The following is a 14,686-nucleotide window of genomic DNA, read 5'->3' as shown; positions in this document are numbered from 1 at the left end:
TATTTATATTTTATCAATAGACATGTTCATTATAATAAATTATAACGCAAAATGACTTTATAATAGGTGGAATATTCCTGTATAGTGTAAGTAAAGGTTTGTACGCACTTGAGCGGCGCGGCGCGGCGCTTCAGCGAGCTGCACGTCGCGGCACAGAGCTTCAAAATATCATTTCTATCATTTTGTATGGCGCATATCGCACTAGAGCGGCGCTGCACAGCGCTTCACCGCGCGTTGCCGCGCGGCACGGCTGGAGAGAATATTTTGAAGCGCAGCGAAGCGACGCGCAGTGCAGTGACGCTAGTGCGACATACCCAGCGGCGCGGCGCGGCGCTTCAGTATGCGTATCGAATAAGATACACGCGCATCTTGTTAGGTATTTAAAGTACAGGCAAGAATCGGCAAGATAGACCTCAAAATAAATAACGTAGGTTTAATTTTTGGCACATGACGTGTTCCTCATGCTCTTAGAAGTATATCCTCAAAGGTCCCAACCCCTAGGATGTCGGCTTCCCCCCTTCCCAGTGTCTAAATGTATAAATGTCTCTCCGAGCGTTATGAGAAAACATCAATGGTAAAAATAATCCTGATTAAATAACTATAATATATTATGTACATATTATACCTACCTACTTCATCTAGGTAGAATTAATAGTTTCGGAAATATGCCTACCTATTGTTGTACTTGTGTTTATATTATACTAGCTTATGCCCGCGACGTCGTCCGCGTGGACTACACAAATCTCGAACCCCTATTTTAGGGTTCCGTACCTCAAAAGGAAAAACGGAACTCTTATAGGATCACTTTGTTGTCTGTCTGTCTGTCTGTCCGTCTGTGTGTCAAGAAACCTACAGGGTACTTCCCGTTGACCTAGAATCATGAAATTTGGCAGGTAGGTAGATCTTATAGCTGACATTTGGGGAAAAATCTGAAAACCGTGAATTTAGAGTTAGATCACACAAAAAAAATTAAATTGTGGTCATGAACTAATAATTAGTATTTTCAACTTTCGAAGTGAGTGACTATACCAAGTGGGGTATCATATGAAAGGTCTTCACCTGTACATTCAAAAACTGATTTTTATTTATTTTTATGCATCATATTTTTTGAATTATCGTGCAAAATGTCGAAAAAATACGACTGTAGTACGGAACCCTCATTGCGCGAGCCTGACTCGCACTTGGCCGGTTTTTTCTCTTCGATAATTCGCTCTTCTTCTGCACAACAAAGAAATAATAATCAAATCCTATTCACTGTCGCTCATCTTGCGACGTTGTTGCTCGTACGCGAACGGGTATAAAAGTGACGCGCAAGTGACGCGAGGTGCCGCGTACTGAAGTTGTAGTGCGGTAGGCACCGTCGAGCGGCCTGAGGTGACGCGTTCTGCAGTCGGACTGAAGCGCCGCGCCGCGCCGCTCAGGTGCGTACGAACCTTAAGTACTGTATGTACTATGTAGTAGATATCTAGACAGAAAAATATTACAGCATACACCTACCTAGGTAGGTACTTGTAATTATTATTGTTTGGTAAAATTTGCTTTTCACATAAATAATAGTTTTCAGGGTTCTGTACCCGAAGCGAAAAGGCTTAGTCATAAAGTCAACGGAACCCTATTACTAAGCCTCTCCGCTGTCCGTCCGTCTTTCAGCGGGCTGTATCTCAAGAACCGTAATAGGTCGAGAGTTGAAATTTTCACAGAGTATACCTATTTATATTGTTTCTAACAGCAATTTCAAAATAGCCGCCATATGAATAAGTAAAATTAAAAATTACATAAGTAGTGTTATATTTTGTACGATTGTGCGGAACTCTTCGTGTGCAAGTCCGACTCTCACTTGAGCGGTTATTTAGATTTCTGTACCCCGTAGGTTCTGTCTGTCAGTTCGTAGGTACGTGGGTCACAGCCACTTATTTCTGATACCGGTACAGAGTCGCTACGCTAGACTAGAACATACCTGCATTACCATATTCAAATTATGAAAAAAGAACTTACGTCGCACGTCAGTGCGGTCTGCGGTGTTTCAGCAATTTATGACCGCCCCTTGATTCTGATTATTATTCTTCTTTTAAGTTTACGGTAAGACGGTTTTTTATAAGAAAAACTATGAAACCCTACCTTATGCGTGCTTTAACTTCTGATATGCACTTGATCAGTTATTTACAACTAGCTATTCGAACAATGTTACCTATATTAGGTATGTAGGTGTGGAGCATGTAGGACTTAATTTTTGTCTTCATGCTATGTAAATAGCGGTCTAATTTAATGACACCCTCATTGTGCACTATAATCGAGATTTAAACCCTAACCAACGGAAATTAACCATAAAATATAGCTAATGAACACACACAAATATTATATTATTGACGGCACTTAGCACTGAAATCATATTATATACCTACCTACCTACTTACCTACATCTCGCCTTTGAGCTTTGAACCGCGTTGGTTGGACTTGTAGTCATATCACGTAGACGCGAATATTTCTATTCTCGAGGTAATAGTAGGTAAATAAGATACAGTCGCATATTGGAACTTGAAACCACCATACCTACACTTTCTGTAGCGCACGGTAGAGCTATTATTATGAAAGACTGTCGAGTAAAGCGAATATGCAAATTTACAAACGCTCGTGCTACAAAATGTTTGTGAACTTGCACTCATAAATTAAAAAGGATTATATTCTAGCTTACATAACTCAAGTGGAAATGTCTCTACTGACATTTCAACTACATTATAATATTCCTCCCGATCGACTTTATTAGACCGCATAGGAGATCGCCGCCAATCTCAGGAGACTAGCAAGACAAGTGTGTACGCAAACACATCTGCACTCTCTATTTCCTTACTCCTTCAGTCCGATTCAACACAACTGGGGATAGATCAGGCGCAGGATCAACGGCTGTACGTGCTTTCCGATTTCCGAAGCACGTAAAAAAAACGGGGCGTGTACAATGTAGATACACCACCAACTTCCAAACTCCGGGCTGCTACTGGGAATTTCTTGACAGTAAAATCCAGTTACATTTTCGGCCCGATCCCGCGTTCGAACCCGGGGCCTAATGATGTACAGAGAAATAAGTTGGCCACTAAACCATCAAAGCAATTTCAATTATTACACTACCATCGATGTATCCATAACGCGCTACAACTACAGCAAAAAAAAATCGTTAGATAGGTACTTACTTCAGGATCTTTGAAAAAATCTAAATCCACGCGGACGTCATTCTCCCGCAATCGCGCATCAGACTTCAGGCGAAGTCGCGGGAAAAAGCTGATGCGATATTATTGAACCTACAGGAAGGTACAAGTTTCAATAATGTTCTAACGTGAAAGTAAGGTTTTTTACGATAATGTTTTCAAAGAATAAAGATTTTTTTATGAAAGTTTGGAAGCAATAAAACGCAACGGTTACCTACAGGGGATTTTCGGAAATAGGTACCTAATGACATTTTTAAATCGGTCGCGCCTGTCGCAAATAGGTAGTAATAATTATCGGTTTATCGGCTGATCTGGGGCCAAATTCAATATCCATAGGTGATATTTTTGTAAGCAAAAAAGTAATAGGCGTATGGACTACATATAACATTATAAGTAGGTATAGGTACTTATTCTGTGCTATTGCCATGTAATGATATTGTTATTGGCATTTTATGAAGATAAAGAAACACACGGGACGATAAACCGAACGCTGTACAAATAATGGTTTTAGCAATTGGTACCTTACAGTGAAATTTTTTAAATTGATCGAGCTCCAAAACTGATGTTTGTGAAATAGAAGCATAACGGATGCAACGTCAATAGCACCTATCGCTGCAGGCAGGTACGTGTCCAGAATGTTCGCTCACAGAAAAGAAACGCTTTTCTTTTCCGACTTATAAATACGCTAAATTGTGATATCGAGCTATTATTTTTAAAAAATTACAACATTTTTATAGAGCATAATATTGCGTTTTATTCGGGCGGGCATGGATTTGAACTTCGATCCCGGGCACGCATGCCTAACTTTTCTACGAGTCATGTACGTTTTTAAGTACTTATAAATATCACTTGCTTTAACGGTGAAGAAAAACATCGTGAGGAAACGCTGCATACCTGATAGTTCTCCATAATGTTCTCAAAAGTGTGTGAAGTCTGTCAATCCGCACTTGGACAGCGTGGTTGGACTATATCCAAACCCTTCTCAGTTCTGAGAGGAGATCCGTTCTCAGTAGTGAGCCGGCGATGGATTGATCATGATGATGATGGCGATGATGATGATGATGATGATGATGATGAATATTATTAAACAGAGTCGGCACCTACCTGTTGTGACAAATTTTATTTTAAATTCCACAAATTTTATGATAGGTAGAATTTTACCGATAAAGTAGTAAAATCTTCCAAGTTTATCGTTACAGTGTCAATATTTAGAAGGGAATTTTCCCTAAACAGGCTCAAGCTGGACAAAGCCTCATGATTTTTTATTGCTTCAAAGGCTATTACTGGGATATTTGCGCCACAGAGGTCGTAAAAAATTGCGAGGATATTGCTTTAAAGTTTCACGAAATACCGCGTCTTCAGAAAACTTATACTTACGTACCTACTATTCTTCCATATTAACAAGATCAAGTTCATCGCATACTAAAGGGGAACTAAAATCCGCAGCGGCTAAAAATATATCGTACGCAAAAGGGTGAGATGGCAATCGGGATGGGGACGCCCCGCACACCCGAAAACCCGCACAACCGTCGCACTAACCCGGTGCGAAATAGCGTGGGTGACGTGCGGGGGTACGGGCCGTTCCCCCGCCTCATACCCCGATTGCCATCTCAACCTGTTGCGAACTATGGGTATGGCGAATTTTCAGGATTTTCATCCTATAAATATGAAGGAATCAACCAAACCAAACGTACGTACATTTATTTGACTCTGGCGGCTCTGGTAATCTGAAAATCTGGTAATCTGATGCTATCAGCCTTTTTCTCTGTTATAAATACCTAAGGTACGTACCTAAGGTAAGTTCAGGGTGCCCGGAGAAGTGATCTCTAAAAGAAAAATTCAAATACCTTATATTAAGGTGTATCCATATCAGCGATTTTTAGTAGTTTAGGAGATATGAATGTTTTAGACTTTTCCATAATTTAAAGATTTTTTTGATTAATTTTGATTATGGTTTTGGTTCCGGTTTGGTCTATGGTTAATTAAACCTGCGAAACTAATCACAATCTAGTAAGATGAAAAGGAATAATACATTTCTAATATAATATTCCAAATTCTATAACTTCCTAAAGCAAGCAATGTTAAAATGGATTCCAAGAAGCTACCAAGAAGTTAAATTACTACAACTTCTATGATATGGCATGTATTCATATTTCAGGGTATGCATATTCAAATCGATTTTACATAGTTGAATTTCACATTTCACGATTGAATTGCTTGATGAAAATATAAGTTGAGGAGAGCATTAGGGAAACTTTTAAGTAAAAGCAAAAGAAGTAACGATAAACAGACTATTTCTTATTGCCTATAATGAAACTTTATTCATAGAACAAAATCAGCTTAATTCATCTGTCTGTCTAACCGTACATCTGCCTGTCTATCTGCTACCTTTTCACGGCTCATCCACATAAGTAGAGGTACAGAGATAATTTGTATCCGTGGGGACGGACATAGGATGCTTTTGTCCCAGGAAAATCAAAGAGAAGTTGCGGGCATTATTTAGTCTTTTATATGCAACTCGTAGCTTTAGTTTTAAGTACGTAATTAATTATCACCACTATATCATCTTACAAATTATCAATTTTGACCATCAGTACCTAAGCGTAACATGTTAACTATTCTGAATTAATAATTTGACTTTGACTTTGACTAAGCAATCAACAAAATTTTTATTTTATTAACTAGCTTATACCCGCGACTTCGTCCGCGTAGACGGCAATAATTTCAAACCTCCATTTTATCCCCTAAGGGGTTGAATTTTCAATAAACCTTTCTTAGCGGATACCTACGACATAATAGCTATCTGTATGCCAAATTTCAGCTCGATCCGTCCAGTGGGTTGAGCTGTGCGTTGATAGATCAGTCAGTCCAGTCAGTCAGTCCGTCAGTCAGTCCAGTCAGTCAGTCCGTCAGTTAATCAGCTTTTCCTTTTACATATATAGATTACCTTTATGTCCGCCATTACCGTAGCTGTGCAGGTAAATGCGGACACCTATTGGGGTATTTGTGGACACATCATGGTTCATATTTCATAAACTCGACTAATAGGGATAATTTTAATGTTTCTAGGACGTAAAGGATTATTAACGTTTTTGGTTTTCTCTCGTATGCAACGGGGCATTTAAAATAAATAAAATAAGGTAAATTCAATTTCGAATCCGAATTTGGGGTAGGTATTTGTGGAAGCTCGAATTTTCGTCGAGCTTCCGCAAATACCCCTTATGTGTCTTGTTCGCAATTAACCCAATCACAACAAATTATTATTAACTAGCTGATGCCAGCGACTTCGTCCGCGTATGGGTATTTATCTATACCCATGCAAAAATCACGTCATTCCGTTGCACCGTTGCGACGTGATTGAAGGAGGAGGTAGTTTTTTTTTATTGACACTTCTAAAATTGCGCAATCTGTATATAGGATATATGTGTGCCAGACGCTACCAAATAAAAACAAGAGTGGGGTGCGAGGGTTGCTAGAGAGACTTCAAAAACAGTGATGTTCGGCGTTCGTATTCACTCTAGTCTATACTCATCAACTCTACAACCATCCTACAACAAACAAACTACTTACCAATAATTAACAAAGTCGTATAATAGGTATGTTATATTATGCTCCTGTTCATAACATACGGAGACACGTGCATAAATTAATACACTTTCCAAGATTGCTCGTATAACCTTTGACATTTTGTTTCCTAAGTACACTAGTAGTTTGCACATCCAAAGTTTCGCAGTTGCATAGTTCGCAATATTATCAATGTGTAGACACGGTCCCTCTAAAGCAAACTTTCATTAAATACTTAGGTAAAATTAGCTGACACGACTCGTGCACAGGTGGGTTTACTTTTAAGCACTAAAAGTGAATAAGTACTCATATACATACGCATAAAATAAGTCCCGCAAATTGCTAACGCGCGTGGCCGCCATTTTAGTGACGTCAGCACTAGACTGAAGTTTGATAGGCCTTTTGTGGCGTGATTTTTTTTTAATTTCATGGGATATTAGAATTTGCGGATGAAGTCGCGGGCTTCCACTAGTTTATAAAATTTAAAAATAACGTCGGTGCCTAAACTTACTATGCGGAAACGACAGCAGTTAGTAGGTGATATAGGTATACTAGGTGATGCCCGCGACTTCGTCCGCGTGGATTTAGGTTTTTAAATATCCCGTGGGATCTCTTTGATTTTTCGGGATAAAAAGTAGCCTATGTCCTTCCCCGGGATGCAAGCTATCACTGTACCAAATTTTGTTAAAATTGGTTGAACGGATGGGCCGTGAAAGGCTAGCAGACAGATAGACGGACAGACAGACAGACACACTTTCGCATTTATAATATTAGTATGGATTTTCATCAGAATCTCCACCACTCTTTAACATTATACTAGCAAAAAACAATATGCCCTTCATTTCAAGCCGAAAGGCACTGAACCATTCTAAAGTATCGTTGAAGTAAAGGCAAAAGCTCCGCACCAAAGCCGTAGGTACAATAATAATTTTCGCCCGAAAGGGTTTCAAAACAAAGACGATTTGACTTGATGGCTATTCTATAAGAAAATGCAACAAACTAAAAGTTCATCTATACAAAGTATATTGTTTTGCGTTTAATTAGCTTGTTAACTGTATTTAATTACATACTACTTTCTAGTCGAAAAACTGAATCAGTGACTTCTACTTATTAGGATATTGTTGGGTAGAAGATTTATTCAGACGTTTATTTTATTTTCATTATTTTTTATAATTATGGCGTTGATCGTATAAATAACTTATGCCTCTGACTGCGTTTGCTTGAATTTACTTTTTAAAAATCCTTTGGGAACTCTTTGATTTTCCAGAATTAATAGTACTGGAAATAAATAGAACTAAATCTGGTAACACTGGAACCGTCAAAAAAATTTGTTTACTTAAAAATTCAACTATAGGTACCTACTCTATGTCACTTTGCAAGTCTATCTAAATCCATGCAAAAAATTACGTCTATCCGTTGCTCTTTTGTGATGTGATTCAAAAACAAACAAACACACTTTCGCATTTATAATAATATCGATAGTGATATTATGTAATAAAAAAAATCGCAGATCTCACTCAAAATGTCACCATCTAGTTACATCGCAATAAAACCGGGCAAGTGCGATTCAGACTCGCGCACCGAGGGTTCCGTACTCGGGTATTTTTTTCGACATTAATTTGCACAATAGGTAAATCAATAACAGCCATTATAATTAAAAGTACTTAGGTACAAACTTATGCAAAATCTGAAATTTTAGACGTACGAGTAGGTAAGTACCTATTCTCAAAATAAATGTTGATGTAGGAACATTATGAATCTTTACTAGGTAAGCTCCTCGGCTCCTATTCATGATTTATAAGGATACGGACGTGAAACTTTGGAGCTCCGTGTAAAATCCTTTGACAAACTACTTCCACACACAAGATTGTATTGTACTTTGGTACTTTTAGTGTGAATTTACTCTAGTTTTATGCTCAAATAAAACCTTTTAACGGATTCCGTAACAATACGAATCGATGAGTCGTGTATTTGTATGACGGCCACTTCGAAAAATCACGGATACGAATGGAATACGGATGAGTGCACAAACGACGAAACATCGAATTACACGAAATTATCTTCAAGAAATTATTTTAAGTTTTCTTTTCGGTTTTTGTGTGAACGAGCCGGCCTAAAATAAGGTACATTCAAGACTTGATTTTTCAGACCTTTTTTTCACGATTTCTCGATTTGACTCAATTTTAGTACCTACCGACACAAGTTATGTAACAAAATTATTATTCGTGTACTTTATAGTAGAAATGGATCATAAAAAGGCTAGTAAAACTTTTATATTTCAACTAGCTTAAGCTCGCGACTTCATCCACGAGGACTACACAAATTTCAAACTGCTATTTTACCTTCTTAGGGAATTTTACCTTCTTAGGGATTATGGGTTGCATTTTCAAAAATCCTTTCTTAGCGGATATTTACCTCATGATGGCTATCTGCTTGGCAAATTTCAGCCCGTTCCGTCCAGAAGTTTGAGCTCTGCGTTGATAGATCCGTCAGTCAGTCTGTCAGTCAGCTTTTCCTTTTATATATTTAGAAAATTACGTGTAAAAAAGCTTGTGGTACACTAAGGTAGTTTTGTAGGTAGATGACACAGATAGATTGACTACATGAAATTTATTTATGGCATCATATTATTATAGCTAACTGTTAGGTACTGTTATTGGCACACAACAACTTTTTTTACGAGTGCAATAACAATAGATCATGCAACAAAATCTATATTATACTAGCTGATGCCCGCGACTTCATCCGCGTGGATTTAGGTTTTTAAAAATCTCCTGGAAACTATATTGTTTTCCGGGATAAAAGTAGCCTATGCCACTCTCCAGTCCCGGTCTTTAATTATATCCATGCAAAATAATCACGTTGATCCGTTGCAACTAGTGACCCAAAGGACTCGAGCTTTTTAGCCCTTTATTTTAGGGCTCGGAGTTCTTTTTAGAGCTTAGCTAACGGAAGAGTCTAAAAAAGAGCTCACTCGTAAAAAAAGGCCCGAGTCCTTTTTTGGGCTGCGCCTTTATTTAAAAGGTTGAAGACGTGGAATCCTATTTTGGGCTTCAGCCTTAAATTAGGGTTACCCTTTTTTCAGAATCGAGGTTTACTCGTATATAAAACCGTATGTATGTATGTATGTATGTATGTATGTATGTATGTATGTATGTATGTATGTATGTATGTATGTATGTATGTATGTATGTATGTATGTATGTATGTATGTATGTATGTATGTATGTATGTATGTATGTATGTATGTATGTATGTATGTATGTATGTATGTACCGACAGGCAAACGCATTTATGACTGGCTGGCCACGTAAACGCAATTTGTACTAAGCAAAGAGACTATATGGTATGGTATGTCAAGAATGACAAAAGAGATCCGATCAAAGAGTATTTTAATAACCCCAGCACGCCGTTTCATACAACATTGCAGGAGAGTTGTAATGTTCCAAATTCTAAAAACGCTCCTGCAATGGAATTGATTTTGAATTTTCTTTGTCCGAAAATTCGATACTTCGCGTGTTCTTTTTTCGAAATAATGACAATATTTTCATGCATGTTTGAGAAAATTTAGTTTATCTACCCAGTTCAAAACTATATGAAACTCTATCTAGTTTTAAAATATACTGTATACCTAATGATAAGCATAGTTACAGACTCTGATTTCATAAGTCGATGCCATAAATCACCACTTTCTTGTTTTTCGTTAAAAGCTCTTTATCATTCTCTAAAAACTATCTATATTATCTATATATAATCATTAAAGCAGCCATAACCATGTGCTAAATCACATGATTACGACGGCTATTACATCAGTACAAATCGTGTGGATTTACCACACGTAATATCTATTTTGATGAAAAAATTGAACTTTTTTTCGCACGGTACGTCGAGTTATCTTAGTTTTCACTTGCCTGTTAAGAAACCTCATACATGACATGAAATAGCACATGTGAGGTGAATCACAGGCCTTTTCAAACAGCCGTACCTGTAGGCAAATACTTAGCTGTAAAGTTTTATAATATTTGCATTTAAGACAACATTAGAAAGAGGAAAGATTTGTTTGCTTGTAATTGACAAACTCTGAATAGTTTCAGAGTTTGACAATTTTAACAATAACTCTTGCACCATTAGAAAGGTAGGTACTTTATCCGGAAGTAACATAGGCTATAAAGTATACCTTTACATTATATGAATAATATGTACATAATATATTACTCGACACTGTAGAGTCTCTACTCAATGCAGTCTAGATTTTGTTGGGTCACAAATACCAAAACTTCAGGTTTGAACTCATTTCGTCTAAGAGCTATGGAGACCCATGACACGCGGGAAAACAGACAGACAGCAGAATGACATTAATATGGCTGCGTTTTTACTCTTTGAGTACGGAACCCTAAGATCGTGAATCATTTTCTTATTTTGGAGAAATTAAATACATTAATATAGTACGCGACAGGTCGAAATGGCAATCGGGGAGGGAACGCATCGTACACCCGCACAACCCGGTGCAGGCGAGCGCGGGTGTCGCCGACTATAGGTACGTGGTTTGGTTATGAACTGTTCAGTGAGACGAGACGGAGTAAACAATAACAATATCGTTATTGTTATTAGTTACATTAATTGTTATTAAGTGTTATACCTATCATTATAACAGTTTGTTTTGGTACGATTATTTCACATTACTTTGGCAAATCGTCGTGTAACTATGAATACCGCAACTTAATGATTTAATGTGGATTTGGTATCAGCGAGTAAGTCAGAGCGGTTCAAACTGTTAAACGAGATTTATGTTATTTTTCGTTACACTTTGAAGCTCAAGGATAACAAGACTAATTTGGCAATCCGCTACAGTCTGAACTTTTAACGTCCCAGATTATATTTTCAGCTTTGCTCACTTAGAATCCTAATAGGAGGAGAGAAGACATGAATAATTCCTGAGGTTGTAATCTTTAAATAGTTTAAAACAAAGTCGCAATCTGTGTTTATACAGTCGCTTAAAATTTCTTTGCAGCAACAGCTAGCTAGTTCTACAATAAAACCAAAATCCAATAACAACCTATTAATTTTGGTCAATTTTAAAAAAAATAGGGATAGCCAGCAAACGAGCAGGCGGGTCACCTGGTGTTAAGTGATTACCGCCGCCCATGAACATTTGCAGCACCAGAGCAACTGTCCATGCGTTGCCGGTCTTTTAGGAATTTGTTGGTCCACCCCTTGAATAACCCCATGTTGTAATCTAGTGTACCTCTCTATATTTGGAATCTAAAGGGATGTGTAGCATGATGACGCAAGATAAGGGTATTGTTATCTAGAAACCGATTACACGTCAGAGTAATTAGCATACGTTGGTTCAATTAAAGGTTAGCGCTTCTCAGACCAACCAGTAGGTAGGTACAATATAACAAAATAATATAGATAGGTAACTAGGTATATATTACAAAATACAATACGACCTACTATTGGGGTTTGTGGGTTTTGCAGCCATAAATTCATAATTCCATAATTCTTCGTTATCTACTTGATAACAAAATTAACCTTGGAAATACGGCCGGTGGGCCAAGGGACTGGATCGTAGAACTTCCCTAAGGCTGCTAAGTGCTTAATTTAAGAGGAGTTCACCTCGAGCGCTAGTGCATTTCTCTTAATAAAACTTACAATATTAAGATCTAGATCTATTTATTAGGCATCCTGATTGATAGACTTAACAGAAATACAGTAATTCGTGTACTATAGTAAGCGTATCTCCGGAAGGATGGACTGACGACATACAGCGGGTGGCGGGCAACGACTGGAACCTGGTTGAGGAAACCTGAGGACAGGGTGTAGTGGCGCTCATTAGGGATGGCCTATGATCAACAGTGGTTGTCCTCAGGGTGATACGATGATGATGATGGTATACCTAACGTAATAAAGTTTGACGTAAATTGAATGCTTTGTTACTTTTTGTGAAAAACAATTTGGTAGGCAACAAAATTGTTAACAACCTACCTATAAATATTTCTAAATAATTTATGTAAAAGATACTTGCATAAATATTTTGTAGATTGTAGAGCTGGTTTATAGGCTAGAGCTTTTGCTATGCTATATAAAATATTTTCAGAACATTGTATAATATTAAAAACTAGCTGACCCGCCCCGGCTTCGCTCGGGTGGAGTATTTCGGACTGGGAGTGTCATCGTGAAGCCGTTGCTTGGTACCTAAAATATCAATTCACTATCAGAAATTCTAAAATCCCCACGATTTAGGACTTTAGTACTTTGCAGCATCAGGATTGAGGAGTTAGGATCCGAAGTTCAATGATGTAGCCTATGCTTGGTACCTAAATTAATTTTGCATCATCCGCAGTTACTGAAACATTATAGTTTAGGAGTGCTGTACCCTACATCATCAGGGTTGAGGAGTTGGGACTTGAAGTCTGAGAATAAAGTCGTTGCTTGGTAGGTATCTACAATATGAATTCACTTTGAACACTTCCTGAATCTTGATAACTCAGGCGGGCAGTAACCCTGCAGCATCAGGGTTAAGGAGTTGAATCCAGAATTTTTTATGTGACCACCACGAAAACTTTTTTTGTTGATTTTTAAAAAAATTATGTAAATCGGTCCAGAAACCTCGAAAAAATCGACGTAAAAAAAAGAACCACCTCCTTTTTGAAAGTCGGTTAACAACCGATGACCTTGAAATATTTACGGAACAATCTTTAAAATATCCCCTTTCTAACAAAAAAGAATGAATGAAATCGGACTACGCGTTAATGAATTACAACTCAGTGTACATTTTAACTTTCATCCCCTCTCCTACGGGAACCATGCTGAATTTCGGGATAAAAAGTATCCTATATTTTTCCTCATAGTATGACCTCAAATCGTACCAAGTTTCATTGGAATCCATTCAGTAGTATCAGCGTGATGCGCGGCCGTGATACAGACAGACAGACAGACAGACAAAAATGAAAAAAAATACAGTTTTGGGTTCAGTATCGGTTATTGAGTGCCCTCGAAAAAAAATTTTCAAAATATCTTCAATGTACAGAATTTGACCTGTTACAGTTTTATTATAAGTAGGTAGTAGGTATAGGTATTGATAACTAGGTACGTAGGTGTTATAAATTTATAATATACCTATAATTAGTCAGTGATAGTGTTGATTAAATACTAGTATTTGGCCACGTGACCTAACTGAAAAAGAACTTTTCCGCGATTAATTATATTATATCACTCATCAGGGATAGTGTAGCTATCTAACAGTGAAAGTTTTTTCAGACTTGGATCATTAGTTCCGGCGATTACCCCCTACATACAAACTTACAAATTACCTCTTTATAATATAGATTTACCTACCTAGATTTAGATTATTTTAAGTTAAGATATTATTATTACAGGATATTATTAGTTACAGGAATTTTTAATAACAATAACTATTTAGGTAGGTACTAGGTAGGTGCGTAAAATATATTCAATAAGTAAATTATTTTATTTGAATATGCTTGGGTTATTAAAATTAAAATCTTGTAGTTTTAAAAATGATAGGTAAAACGTAAATAAGTTTTTTGTTACCTATCACTTATGAAATAAGTATATAATAATCATTGTAAAATCGTCGTAAATATTTTACAAAATAGGTGCATTATTTCTGAAACTTAACTAACGTAAGTAGGTATAGCTTACCTTAATAAATAAACTTCAAAAACTTTATAAGCAACAATATAAAGTTAAAAAAAATAACTTTCGATTAATGATCACAGTTATCACTTCTAAACAAGTTTCTCCATTTATTCGAAAATGTTTCGCTGTCGGAAAATTCACAAGATGAAAAGCCGGCAGACTTGGAAACGCGCAACGACCGCGTCGAAGCCGGCCTGCACAATCACTGAACATTGAACAATTCGTATACCAGCCCTTCAGTGTACAGCGAATAAGGT

The 14,686-nt window shown here is 37.3% G+C and overlaps 1 protein-coding gene across 1 annotated transcript in view; it reads right to left on the bottom strand.

The window, feature by feature from the left end:
- Window positions 1-14,627, bottom strand: part of TrissinR (Trissin receptor) — a 66,776-nt gene extending 52,149 nt beyond the window's left edge. Inside the window, exon 1 of the mRNA XM_034969777.2 lies at window positions 14,433-14,627. The gene's annotated coding sequence lies outside the window, so the exon portion shown is untranslated. The remainder of the gene's footprint in view (window positions 1-14,432) is intronic.
- Between the last annotated feature and the right edge of the window lie 59 nt (window positions 14,628-14,686).

This window comes from Maniola hyperantus, chromosome 1 (assembly GCF_902806685.2).
Source record: "Maniola hyperantus chromosome 1, iAphHyp1.2, whole genome shotgun sequence".
Lineage (NCBI taxonomy): Eukaryota > Metazoa > Arthropoda > Insecta > Lepidoptera > Nymphalidae > Maniola > Maniola hyperantus.
This window is presented reverse-complemented; position numbering and strand designations above follow the sequence as displayed.